Source organism: Triturus cristatus, chromosome 11, assembly GCF_964204655.1.
Source record: "Triturus cristatus chromosome 11, aTriCri1.1, whole genome shotgun sequence".
NCBI classification, from domain to species: domain Eukaryota; kingdom Metazoa; phylum Chordata; class Amphibia; order Caudata; family Salamandridae; genus Triturus; species Triturus cristatus.
Window position 1 is genome coordinate 503,202,534 of NC_140594.1, and position 14,624 is coordinate 503,217,157.

The window sequence follows — 14,624 nt, forward strand, 5'->3', positions numbered from 1 at the left end:
AGCCCAGGGGGCTCTTAGGTGGTTTTCAATAGTTGATCATAGGATCAGGCTAAAATGGTCCCAGGTAGATTCATTGTGTGCATGGTTCGATATTTGTCTGGACATAGATGCAGGGGTGGGAAACCTTTGATGGTATTTCCTCGGGTGTTCTTATATTAATGTCCACATCTGCCCCTAGTAGACCGGGCCCTCAGATTCCCAAATGGTTTGATAGGTATTGCTCTACAACGCTGCGACAGTTGAAGGCAGCTCTGGGACAGGAATTTGGTCATGGGATGTAGGTGGGCCTATAAACAAGTCCAAGTGGCCTGCAAGTTTAATCTGAAGGAGTTAGCTTGGGTGGAGCTACGTCAGGTTTGGGAGACGGGGACAGCTCTCTTATTTAGAAAGTTTAAATAGGCTCTGTTTTACGGATGGGTCTGGCCCGGTTATATGTCACCATATTTCAGAGCAGCAGCGGGTCGACCCCTTTTACGGTGCCTATAACCAGAGGGGGCATGGGAGTGACACCAATCCAATTGCAGAGGTTTTAGCTTGCCCCCCAGTGGTTTTTACTTTTGAAGAAATCACTGACGTGGCGGTCTGGGATCCACATTTGACCCGGGTGTTACATGCTCCTGCTGGGAAGGGGTTGTTGCCCCATTGGTCAACTGCCATGATTGTACCGGTTTTCAAGAAGGGCGGCAAAGGACAATCCCCACTGTTACCACCCTATATCTTTAATAGATGCAGTAGTAAAGGTCCTGGGAGGGTAATTTTAAGCAGGCTGTGTGAGTGGGCAGAGGAGAATAAGCTTATGAGTGATGTCCAATATAGTTTTAGGTCTGGGAGGCCCACCTCTAATCAGTGTCTAAATATTTGCCTCATTATTAATAAGTACACGGTTGCCCGGTCTGAATCCCTGCATTTAGCATTTATGGACCTAATGCCCGCATTCAGATATGCGTACCCCCCCAGCACCTTGAGACCCCCACGGGTGAGTAGCGCTTACAAATCCCTGATTGATTTAACAGGGTCAACTGGGCTAAACTCTGGGCCCTACTCTGTGAGAGAGGGGTTGACCCAAGTATTGTGGCCCTCTTTGCCAATCTGACTCTGTGCTCTTTTCTCAGGAAGCAGCTTGTACTCGTTTATTTCCCATTAGCAGCGATATATGCCAAGGGTGCATCCTTGCCCCTTTTTTTTTTACTTTATACATGAATGACTGGAGTCACCTTTATCATCAGCTTCAACAGACTGTTCCCGAGGTTGGAACTAGATCCCTACCAGTTTTACTATACGCAAATGATGCAGTCCTTAGGGCCAGCACAACCCGGGGTTTGGATCTACTCTTGGCCAAGTGTGTTTAATTTATGGGGAATCCGGATTTGTCAATTAATTTTTCAAAGTTTTATGTTATGGTAGTGGATCCAAAATCCACAAGCAATTTACCCAGGGCAAAGTCACGGTCTTCTCTTACATGCTAATCTTATTTGACGCCAAAAACAATTGGAAGCCATTAATTGAGGTAAATAAATCTGAGTTTGTCAAAACCATGGGTACGATCTCCAGCTTTGCAAGTAGGCTAGATTTGCGGATGCCAAGGGCTCTCCTAAAAATCTATCAGACTAAATGTGTATAACAGCTGCAGTATGGTAGTGAGGTGTGGGGTTACATAAACGTGGATAAGATTCAAGTGGCAGAGAGCAAATTTTACATGAGTTAGTACAGTCACCACCTTCTGCTCCAGCATTTTCAGCACAATCAGAGCTTGGCCTTGGTCAAGTGATGTATATGGTGTCCTTAAGCCCTCTATTGTGCTGGATTAAGGTTTGGAGCATGGAAGAATTAAAGTTAAATTGGTTGATCCAGGCGGATTGCTTGGCCCTTGATTGGGTGTATAAAATACAGTGGATAGCCTATGTGAAGGCAGCCTTAGCCTCCTTAGGGAGGTCTGACATCTTCGATGACCCTACTTACTTGTCATTGCGAGAGTTGTGGTGTGTTAATAGTTTGTTTATGGATTGAGCACTCATGGAGAGGGAGCAGCATGCGCTGAAGAATCCATCAGTGCAGGGTCACATGTTACTGAAAAGTGTGCAGGGTATGAAGCTGTATTTAGCTCAGGTCTGCCTTCAGCATGATAGGTTCCTCTTGGCCAGGTTCAGGTTCAGGTTTAATTTACTTCATCATCTGTTGGCGTCCCCATATGGCTGGTCTTGGCCTGATGCTAGGATGCCTTGCAGCAGCGACAGTAAGTCTCCGCAGGCCACCTTGCAATTTGTAATGTTTTGCTCTTCTCTTAGGTGGCCAAGGAAATGGTTTTCAATTCCCCTACTGAAGTCTTTGAATTTCTCCCAAGTAAGGCCTGCTTAACTTTATCTACAGATGCTCCCCAATGAATGTGCTATTTTTACTGTTTCATCCTTTTTGCGAGCTGCTTTGTTGTCTAGGAGGTCGAAACCTGATTAATTGATTTATTGTTCTGGCCGGGTAGGTAATCTCTATTTTATTGATTATTATATCATGTAAATTTATTTTTGAAGGTTTATGATCATGTCTGTATTCTTTTATGGCTGTTTTATCAAACAAATAAAGATTTAATGATGATGATATTCATGAACAGTTCTAGGTTTTGCTATTTGGAATCAAGTCTGCCTAAAATGTATTCACCAAGATGATGGCACCCTTGGTATCCTGGTTTCATCTAAATGGCTATAATACTCAAATGGAGACACTGTTCCTAAAGAGGGAAAGGGCAAAAGAGACCAGTTCGGAAAGAGATAAGAAAGAGGAAAGGCCTAGGCTAGTATTAGGCCCAAACAAGTTTAGGTCAGGAGGGAGGGCATACCTTAGTTTCTCTTGTTGCCCTCACACACCCCGAAGGATGTCATGCTTCATCATTGGGCGTTTGCTCCTCGTCGGGCCGGCGCTGCAATGCCCTACGGGTCCCCCGAAGGGTCACTTTAGCGGAGATCTTTTAGAGAAAACGCCGTTTGGTGCATGCGGGTGTGTGGTTTGGGTCCTAATAAAAAGATATGTGGTGATGGGGTGTGACAGTGACGAGGTAGCCTAAAAATGTCTAAGGGTTACTGAAATAATAAGGTTTAATGTAAATAGCACCCTTGACATACTAAAAAACCCGTAGGTTAGGTGTTACCTTATTGGAAATAATGTGCCATTAGGTAACTAGTGTGTGGTCATGTGGTCGACATGTTTCGCGCCCCAATGGTCCAAAAAAGGATCCTTGGCGCTTCCTCAGGACCAAAAAAGAATAATAGTGAATGTGGACTGAGGGATACTATCCACAGTTACTATCCGGGCGTACAGGTCAAGATAGTACTACTCTCTGTGTGAGAGTCAAGTCGCTCCAGGATAAAGGCCTAGGTAAACATAAAGAGAAAGAGAAAGGAGAACATCCTGCATATTAAACAATGTTCACCTGTCCAAGGGATTCCAAAACGAGTACATAGTAAAATCATTCAAAAGGGATATCACCTCCACTCACGGGTGGTGGCGTGATGGGGTCTCAACGATAAGCTGCCGGGCGCCTGGGCCAGGGAAAGAGACCTGGGATGGAGACAGCCCGTCGCCGATCGGAGTCGCCCATTAGTCCAGGCACTAACCGTAGCAGAGATCAAAACAGATGTACAAGTCCTCATGCGGTATACAGTGAGTCGGTCTATATCATTAGGGTTCGTACACTAGTATGTTACAACACTCACCTAAAAACGGGGAGAATAATGCTCCATAGATTAGGGGACGAGCGTACACACCTTCTAGTGCTGTAAAGAAGGAATAAATGACAGGCAACTGCTAGTAAACCTTACTCGTAATAATTCCAAAACTCGTCTGAGCTGTCATATAAACTTTGTATGAGTAAAAGGCCGCTCTCCTCAGCACCTATACATGCGTTTTACTTACAGTTTAGCTCCGGCGTGGCCTCTTAACCACCTACCCCAGTCGTCCTCCTATCTGGAATGGAGACGAGGACTTCTCCGGGTTTCTTTTGTAGTTCCCGCGTAGGCTAATTGGGGCGATACCCGTGTCCGGTCATCTACGAGGAGCAGCTGTGTTTGCATCGTTAGTGTGTGTGTTGATGCGCATGTGCAAGAGATAGACAGGTGAACTACGCGCCTGCGTGTGTCAAGTAATAGCTCCGGCTGGCGTTCTGCTGTTGCCATGGTAATGTACCTGTGCAGTTCTCAATGGTGCGTGCATATCGCTGAATAATGTGAGCAATGTATCTTCACAGTTCGAAATGGCTGATCTCGCGCGGTAAATGCGGCGCTCTATTGTGGAAAGACTGTGTGATTGATGAATCAATGTGGTGCCCGTGTATGTACAATCAATCGTAGACTCGTAGGAGTGTTTCTTGTTGGATGAGTCTCGGGGGCATCGGGGAGAGGGGGGGGAAGAAAATACGTAACCACATAACCAACCCTTAATGATTTGTCGGGTCGCTGCCTGCCCGATTGACCAAAACTTCGGAAGGGAAGGTAGAGTTACGTGAGTGCTCCTAGTTGCGACATACCCCCATAGAGAGGGGCGGATGGTGCCTCAGTGTTAATGTCATTGTATGACAGGTGACTCAGGGAAGCATATGCTAGAGCCTATTGTCTTTTTAAATTAGAGTTACTCAAAAAGGGAGGCATTACAAAGACAAAGGTGGCCCTGGGCATGTTATGGCTTGGTATGAGCTCGTTATAATGTAGGTGGGGGTGTGTGCTGATTATTTGACTCTCATCCCCTCAAGTTGGGTTATAATTCAGTCCATGGTATATCATCGTTCAAGCCCACCTCATTGGTCCGGAGACGATGTACCCAGCGTTGTTCTCTACGCAGTAGGGTGTTGTTATTCCAATGCTGGTTGTTTTCCAATACTGTCCACTTGATATCATCACAAGTGTGCCCTTTTTCAATGTAATGATTCGTTAGTCTGGTTGCTGTTCTCCCCCGTCGGATCGTACTCCTATGTTCGCTTATCCTCAGTTTCACTTGTCTTGTGGTCATCCCCACGTAGCGAAGTGCACAGGGGCAGGTGATGAGGTACACACAGTTTTTTGTGTTGCAGTTCGTGTGGCTCCGTTGGTCCCACGTGATCTTGTCCAGCTCCAAGTGTGTAGTGTGTTTGGTAAAGGGACATGCACTACAACTGCCGCATGGGTAATGGCCTTTCACAGCAGGGAGGGACCATAGCGTGGACTCCTGACGATTGGTCTTCGCGCGGGGTCTCGTGTTGATCAGTTGGTCCCGTAAGTTGGTGGTCCTCTTGAACGCAAACCTGGGGCGCTCTAACATGAGGTTCCCCGTGTTCAGAATTCTCCAGTTACGGTTCACAATATTTTTGATTTGGTTTGACAGAGGGGTAAAGGTTGTGACACAAGTGATGGTATTACCGGTTTCCTTAGTCTTGTCTTCTAGTAGCGCCTGGCGGTTGTTGTTCCTCGCTCGTTTGCATGCTCGTTGTATAATCCTCTCTGGGTAATGTCTTTGTTTTAGATTTGATGTGAGGGAATTTGCTTGAATGTCATATTCATGGGTGTCACTACAATTCCTGCGAATCCGCAGGAATTGTCCGAAGGGCAAATTTTCCCTCAGTGCTTTGGGGTGATGGCTGTGAAAATCCAGTAGGCTGTTGCAATCAGTCGTTTTTCTGTAGACGGTAGTGTTGAGTTTACCCCTTTCAAGGGTGATCAATAAATCCAGGAAAGGAATTTCTTTTTCGCTCTCTGTTTTGGTAAAGCGTAGATGAGGGTTCAAGTTGTTTATCCATGTGTAGAATTCCTGGCAGGTCTCCACACTACCCTTCCATAGGATGAGCACATCATCGATGTATCGTTTCCAAGTTACCATGTTCTCTCTGTAGGGGTTATTCTCAGTAAAGATGTTATTCGCCTCAAAGTGCGCCATGTACAGCCCTGCCAGACTCGGCGCGAATGTACTCCCCATGCTGGTCCCTTGTATCTGATGGTAGATGGTAGTCTTGTACATAAAGAAGTTGTTCTTAAGGGCCAGCATGATAAGTTCTGTGATGAAGCTCGCAGGTGTACTGGTGGGTAGGTCTGTCTCGAGTAGGAGTTGTTCTACTACTTCAATCGTAGCATCTTGCGGGATATTCGTATACAATGCCTCTACGTCTAAAGTTAAGAGGAGGTTGATGGTCTCGGTATTGTTGTCGTTAATCTCTTGTATCAGATTCAAGACGTCCCTGGTGTCTTTTAAATAGGCCGGAGTGGCTTGGACCATAGGGCGGAGGAAGAAGTCACTGAACTTGCTCAGTGGTTCCAATAGCGAGCCTATTCCAGAGACGATCGGTCGTCCTGGTGGTGGAGTGATGCCCTTGTGTATTTTGGGTAGTAGGTAGAAGTACGGCATCCTGGGGTTCTCATTAATAAGGAATGCCGCCTCGTGAGATGTGATCCAGCCCTCATTGGTAGCTTCGTTGACAAGGATGCGTATGCGTGATAGAAGTCTCTCGGTGGGATCAGTCTCCAACTTCTTGTAGTACTCAGTTCTCCCGAGTTGTTTTACGCATTCTCTTTCGTAGTCATCTACTGACAGTATGACGGTAGCTCCCCCCTTATCCGCCGGTTTTATAATGATGGTTTCGTCATTGGTGAGTGACAGTACTGCCTCACGGAGTTTCTTGGGTAAGTTGTCAAAGACATGCTGACTTCTCAGGTTGTTGGCCTCCTTGAGGACTGCTTTTTCAAATGTCAGTACTTCACTTGGGACCATGCCCGCTGATGGAGTAAATTTGGAAGGTGGTCTAAGTCCGGTATCCTGGCGGTCAGGAGTAGGGTTGTTGTTGAAAAAGGATTTGATGCGGATCTTTCGGAATAGTTGTTGTAGCTCCTCGTTCAAGCGGAAGTTATCCTCCTTGGGGGTGGGTACAAATCCTAAGCCCAGTTCCAGGACGGCCGTTTCATCTGTGTTCAGGTGTCTATCTGTGAGGTTCACTATCAGGGTCTTGGGAGTGTTGAGCTCCTCGTTGTTCTCTATTGTGTCTCTTGATCTTGCCACTGGACTTGTTTTTGCCCTCTTCTTCTGCCTCTGCCTCGTCCCCTGCCTCTGTTCTGAAAAGGAGGAGGTGCATTGGGGAAGAATGGTTGTTGGAAACCTGGATGTTGACCCGGAAAGGCTGGAAACCACATCGGGCCTTGTTGAGGAAAAGGTTGGTGTGCATAGCCGTACATAGGTGGCATCGGAGGTGGAGGGAGTAGGCCTGGTTTGTTAACGTTCCTACCCCAGCTGCTATTGCTGGAATTGCTGTACATGGATCGTCCTGAGTTCGTAGATGATGTAGAGCCGTCATCTGAGCCCGCATCACTGTCTGATGGTCTGTATTCCTCTTTGATATACGGGTATATCTTCTCTCTGTCGAATCTTTTAATGTCTTTTTGTAGTTTCGACACTTTTTGCTGTAATAAATAATCTCGATGGTCAGTCATCTCCGCGTTAATTTCTGCTAGACGGGTTTTGTAGGCTGAAATACTGATCCCAGTTTTCAGTCCATTCTCTGCGATATTGATCTTGATAATTAATGCTTCGGAGAGACGTTTAGCGGTGCCAATAATCAGGATGAGCCAGTCGCGGGTGCATTTCCATGCGATCTGGCTCCATTCTTTGCGGAAAATGAGATCTTCCAGGAAGATTCTTGGTGCCGTGCGAACAACCAGACCATTGGGTGCAGCATTTGCTCTCAAATATTCAGTCATGATTGTGCCATGCATGGCAACTTTTACTTGTAATTTCTTAAGTGATGCCAGGGAGTTCCAGTCACCTTGTGATGACGTACTGGCCATATTACCCTCACTATCCAGTAGTGAGGGGGTTCTCAGGATTTCCGCCACGATGTCATCATCAAACCCGAGTCCCAGATTATCCCCCATGTTAGAGGTTGACATTTTACGTACTCAATTGGAAAAAGGAGTGGGAAAGAAGAGTAAGGTTGGGTCCCTCGGCTACGCTGCCGTGCTAATTATCTGTACATCAAAGAGAAGGGGGGGACCGGGAGCTAGTTATGGTCCAGTGTCTGTGCTCCGTGTTATATCTATAATACTCAAATGGAGACACTGTTCCTAAAGAGGGAAAGGGCAAAAGAGACCAGTTCGGAAAGAGATAAGAAAGAGGAAAGGCCTAGGCTAGTATTAGGCCCAAACAAGTTTAGGTCAGGAGGGAGGGCATACCTTAGTTTCTCTTGTTGCCCTCACACACCCCGAAGGATGTCATGCTTCATCATTGGGCGTTTGCTCCTCGTCGGGCCGGCGCTGCAATGCCCTACGGGTCCCCCGAAGGGTCACTTTAGCGGAGATCTTTTAGAGAAAACGCCGTTTGGTGCATGCGGGTGTGTGGTTTGGGTCCTAATAAAAAGATATGTGGTGATGGGGTGTGACAGTGACGAGGTAGCCTAAAAATGTCTAAGGGTTACTGAAATAATAAGGTTTAATGTAAATAGCACCCTTGACATACTAAAAAACCCGTAGGTTAGGTGTTACCTTATTGGAAATAATGTGCCATTAGGTAACTAGTGTGTGGTCATGTGGTCGACATGTTTCGCGCCCCAATGGTCCAAAAAAGGATCCTTGGCGCTTCCTCAGGACCAAAAAAGAATAATAGTGAATGTGGACTGAGGGATACTACCCACAGTTACTATCCGGGCGTACAGGTCAAGATAGTACTACTCTCTGTGTGAGAGTCAAGTCGCTCCAGGATAAAGGCCTAGGTAAACATAAAGAGAAAGAGAAAGGAGAACATCCTGCATATTAAACAATGTTCACCTGTCCAAGGGATTCCAAAACGAGTACATAGTAAAATCATTCAAAAGGGATATCACCTCCACTCACGGGTGGTGGCGTGATGGGGTCTCAACGATAAGCTGCCGGGCGCCTGGGCCAGGGAAAGAGACCTGGGATGGAGACAGCCCGTCGCCGATCGGAGTCGCCCATTAGTCCAGGCACTAACCGTGGCAGAGATCAAAACAGATGTACAAGTCCTCATGCGGTATACAGTGAGTCGGTCTATATCATTAGGGTTCGTACACTAGTATGTTACAACACTCACCTAAAAACGGGGAGAATAATGCTCCATAGATTAGGGGACGAGCGTACACACCTTCTAGTGCTGTAAAGAAGGAATAAATGACAGGCAACTGCTAGTAAACCTTACTCGTAATAATTCCAAAACTCGTCTGAGCTGTCATATAAACTTTGTATGAGTAAAAGGCCGCTCTCCTCAGCACCTATACATGCGTTTTACTTACAGTTTAGCTCCGGCGTGGCCTCTTAACCACCTACCCCAGTCGTCCTCCTATCTGGAATGGAGACGAGGACTTCTCCGGGTTTCTTTTGTAGTTCCCGCGTAGGCTAATTGGGGCGATACCCGTGTCCGGTCATCTACGAGGAGCAGCTGTGTTTGCATCATTAGTGTGTGTGTTGATGCGCATGTGCAAGAGATAGACAGGTGAACTACGCGCCTGCGTGTGTCAAGTAATAGCTCCGGCTGGCGTTCTGCTGTTGCCATGGTAATGTGCCTGTGCAGTTCTCAATGGTGCGTGCATATCGCTGAATAATGTGAGCAATGTATCTTCACAGTTCGAAATGGCTGATCTCGCGCGGTAAATGCGGCGCTCTATTGTGGAAAGACTGTGTGATTGATGAATCAATGTGGTGCCCGTGTATGTACAATCAATCGTAGACTCGTAGGAGTGTTTCTTGTTGGATGAGTCTCGGGGGCATCGGGGAGAGGGGGGGGAAGAAAATACGTAACCACATAACCAACCCTTAATGATTTGTCGGGTCGCTGCCTGCCCGATTGACCAAAACTTCGGAAGGGAAGGTAGAGTTACGTGAGTGCTCCTAGTTGCGACATACCCCCATAGAGAGGGGCGGATGGTGCCTCAGTGTTAATGTCATTGTATGACAGGTGACTCAGGGAAGCATATGCTAGAGCCTATTGTCTTTTTAAATTAGAGTTACTCAAAAAGGGAGGCATTACAAAGACAAAGGTGGCCCTGGGCATGTTATGGCTTGGTATGAGCTCGTTATAATGTAGGTGGGGGTGTGTGCTGATTATTTGACTCTCATCCCCTCAAGTTGGGTTATAATTCAGTCCATGGTATATGATCGTTCAAGCTTCCAAAACGAGTACATAGTAAAATCATTCAAAAGGGATATCACCTCCACTCACGGGTGGTGGCGTGATGGGGTCTCAACGATAAGCTGCCGGGCGCCTGGGCCAGGGAAAGAGACCTGGGATGGAGACAGCCCGTCGCCGATCGGAGTCGCCCATTAGTCCAGGCACTAACCGTGGCAGAGATCAAAACAGATGTACAAGTCCTCATGCGGTATACAGTGAGTCGGTCTATATCATTAGGGTTCGTACACTAGTATGTTACAACACTCACCTAAAAACGGGGAGAATAATGCTCCATAGATTAGGGGACGAGCGTACATTACATTGAAAAAGGGCACACTTGTGATGATATCAAGTGGACAGTATTGGAAAACAACCAGCATTGGAATAACAACACCCTACTGCGTAGAGAACAACGCTGGGTACATCGTCTCCGGACCAATGAGGTGGGCTTGAACGATGATATACCATGGACTGAATTATAACCCAACTTGAGGGGATGAGAGTCAAATAATCAGCACACACCCCCACCTACATTATAACGAGCTCATACCAAGCCATAACATGCCCAGGGCCACCTTTGTCTTTGTAATGCCTCCCTTTTTGAGTAACTCTAATTTAAAAAGACAATAGGCTCTAGCATATGCTTCCCTGAGTCACCTGTCATACAATGACATTAACACTGAGGCACCATCCGCCCCTCTCTATGGGGGTATGTCGCAACTAGGAGCACTCACGTAACTCTACCTTCCCTTCCGAAGTTTTGGTCAATCGGGCAGGCAGCGACCCGACAAATCATTAAGGGTTGGTTATGTGGTTACGTATTTTCTCCCCCCCCCCTCTCCCCGATGCCCCCGAGACTCATCCAACAAGAAACACTCCTACGAGTCTACGATTGATTGTACATACACGGGCACCACATTGATTCATCAATCACACAGTCTTTCCACAATAGAGCGCCGCATTTACCGCGCGAGATCAGCCATTTCGAACTGTGAAGATACATTGCTCACATTATTCAGCGATATGCACGCACCATTGAGAACTGCACAGGCACATTACCATGGCAACAGCAGAACGCCAGCCGGAGCTATTACTTGACACACGCAGGCGCGTAGTTCACCTGTCTATCTCTTGCACATGCGCATCAACACACACACTAACGATGCAAACACAGCTGCTCCTCGTAGATGACCGGACACGGGTATCGCCCCAATTAGCCTACGCGGGAACTACAAAAGAAACCCGGAGAAGTCCTCGTCTCCATTCCAGATAGGAGGACGACTGGGGTAGGTGGTTAAGAGGCCACGCCGGAGCTAAACTGTAAGTAAAACGCATGTATAGGTGCTGAGGAGAGCGGCCTTTTACTCATACAAAGTTTATATGACAGCTCAGACGAGTTTTGGAATTATTACGAGTAAGGTTTACTAGCAGTTGCCTGTCATTTATTCCTTCTTTACAGCACTAGAAGGTGTGTACGCTCGTCCCCTAATCTATGGAGCATTATTCTCCCCGTTTTTAGGTGAGTGTTGTAACATACTAGTGTACGAACCCTAATGATATAGACCGACTCACTGTATACCGCATGAGGACTTGTACATCTGTTTTGATCTCTGCCACGGTTAGTGCCTGGACTAATGGGCGACTCCGATCGGCGACGGGCTGTCTCCATCCCAGGTCTCTTTCCCTGGCCCAGGCGCCCGGCAGCTTATCGTTGAGACCCCATCACGCCACCACCCGTGAGTGGAGGTGATATCCCTTTTGAATGATTTTACTATGTACTCGTTTTGGAATCCCTTGGACAGGTGAACATTGTTTAATATGCAGGATGTTCTCCTTTCTCTTTCTCTTTATGTTTACCTAGGCCTTTATCCTGGAGCGACTTGACTCTCACACAGAGAGTAGTACTATCTTGACCTGTACGCCCGGATAGTAACTGTGGGTAGTATCCCTCAGTCCACATTCACTATTATTCTTTTTTGGTCCTGAGGAAGCGCCAAGGATCCTTTTTTGGACCATTGGGGCGCGAAACATGTCGACCACATGACCACACACTAGTTACCTAATGGCACATTATTTCCAATAAGGTAACACCTAACCTACGGGTTTTTTAGTATGTCAAGGGTGCTATTTACATTAAACCTTATTATTTCAGTAACCCTTAGACATTTTTAGGCTACCTCGTCACTGTCACACCCCATCACCACATATCTTTTTATTAGGACCCAAACCACACACCCGCATGCACCAAACGGCGTTTTCTCTAAAAGATCTCCGCTAAAGTGACCCTTCGGGGGACCCGTAGGGCATTGCAGCGCCGGCCCGACGAGGAGCAAACGCCCAATGATGAAGCATGACATCCTTCGGGGTGTGTGAGGGCAACAAGAGAAACTAAGGTATGCCCTCCCTCCTGACCTAAACTTGTTTGGGCCTAATACTAGCCTAGGCCTTTCCTCTTTCTTATCTCTTTCCGAACTGGTCTCTTTTGCCCTTTCCCTCTTTAGGAACAGTGTCTCCATTTGAGTATTATAGATATAACACGGAGCACAGACACTGGACCATAACTAGCTCCCGGTCCCCCCCTTCTCTTTGATGTACAGATTCATCTAAATGGCAGCATGTGTTCCTGTACTTGGTGGTTTCATCAAAAGAAGAGATAGTGAAGCTTGCACTCTCTGGTAGTAAAATGCTGCAAAATGCAAAGAAATGCGAAAAGTAAATAAATGTGGGGTGCAGTACTGCCGGAAGTTGGCCACTTTGGGAGGGGCGGGGGGGGGGGGGTGCTAGCAGGCCCTGCAAATGACCCTCAGTTTGTTTGAAGGTATGTTGTGGCTTAAAGGAAAAATCTGTTGTAAAAATCCATCAGAAAGGCCACAGCTGCTGTTGATACTATGATAAACACCAGTACATATCAAGGCATGTGCCCATGTTAAATAGTTGTAATACAGTGGTATGAACAAATTAGATAAGCTGTGCATTTTTATTTCCAGAACTTCACTAATGACCATGAGGCATTCCATATTATTGAATAATGTAGAATGTAGGGTATTCCCAATTACAGGTGGTTTATCGCCTATTGGTGTTAGAAGATGTGGGTGCAAGGTAAATATGCCATTATGCCAATCAGGAAAGTGTGTAGTGTATTTTTTCAGACTAAGGAGCGCTGCACAAAGGCCATGACAGAAGGTATCTTTACAGTGGCAAATGTATACCTATCAACCTCTTTTTAACTTAAAATTATGAGTCGTGAAGTCTTTAAGAGAGTAATTCCATTAAGGTAAATAGAAATTTGTACCCAGGTGTAGAGCGTTGAATTCCTTCAGGTCAACAAAACATATAGGACGGTGTTACAATGATTGTATGATGTCATGAGTGATGCCATCAATGGTGTCATTTAGCATGTCATGAGTGATGTAATATTGGAGGTCATAAGCAATGCATGGTAAGGCCATAAGTTATAGTCAGCACAGTAAACACTAACTGGTGAATTTCAAGGTCTTTTTGGTGTTTAAACATTAGGTTTGGTGTTATTTCAACACCTAACTATAATGTCACTTTCACCTTTATTTTTTTCAGTGAAGAACAAAAGAATACTCGTTAATCATTGAATATTCCATTGACGTGGCATTTTTTGATTTGTCTATAACGTTGGCCCCTAGGCACAGGTCTTCAGTAAATTTGGCAACCACTTAGTTTAATCAGCTGAGGTCTGGCATGCCAATATTCATGCTGTTTGATGCAGGGGAAAAAAGGTAAAAGGGATGGGGTTAAAGAACGTTGGCAAGTGAGCCTAAAAGAGAAAACACTTTTGTACATAGTGTCTGTCTTAATCCATAAACTGCCTATGGGCAGTTGGGGGACTGCACACGGCCTCTAATTTAAAATTGGGTCCCATTGAAGAATTGAACTTTTTGCTTTTTGCTCCTAATGTCCATTTCAGGTCTGCAGACCAAAAGCAGAGGCTAAAATGCTCTGATTGGCTGGCTGCAAGAGGACATTTTTCCTGTGGCCACCTTGACAGGGCTTGGTCCTCAAACCAGCCCCCAAAAATATTAAGGGCACATGAGAGGTAGGAGTAGCACACACTTACCCTTAGGGTAATGTATAGGGACTCCAAAAGGCCCCCCACAAAGGAAAAATATTTTTTTAAATGTGCCTGTGTGCAACAGGCTGCTGATTTGTATCTAAGCTGGCCTTGACAAGTAGGCCACAGACGTGATGCACCTATGATCCGTCCCAAAGTCCATGGCCTTGATATCTACACTGTTGACTATGGAAATTATCCTATGTGTATTGAGATTGCAACCGAGTTGTTCGAGCGATGGACTATCAGTTCCATTTAAGGGGTGTGAAATCCGTGGCTTTGAAATCTAGTCTGTAGAATACCAACACTTTTGTGAACTATTTAAAGTTTAAAAACTTAACTTTATGTATATGTTAATGTCCCCATTTATTATCCCTGACATCAGGTTATATTTTATTGGGGTCATTGTAGTCCGAGTCCCTTG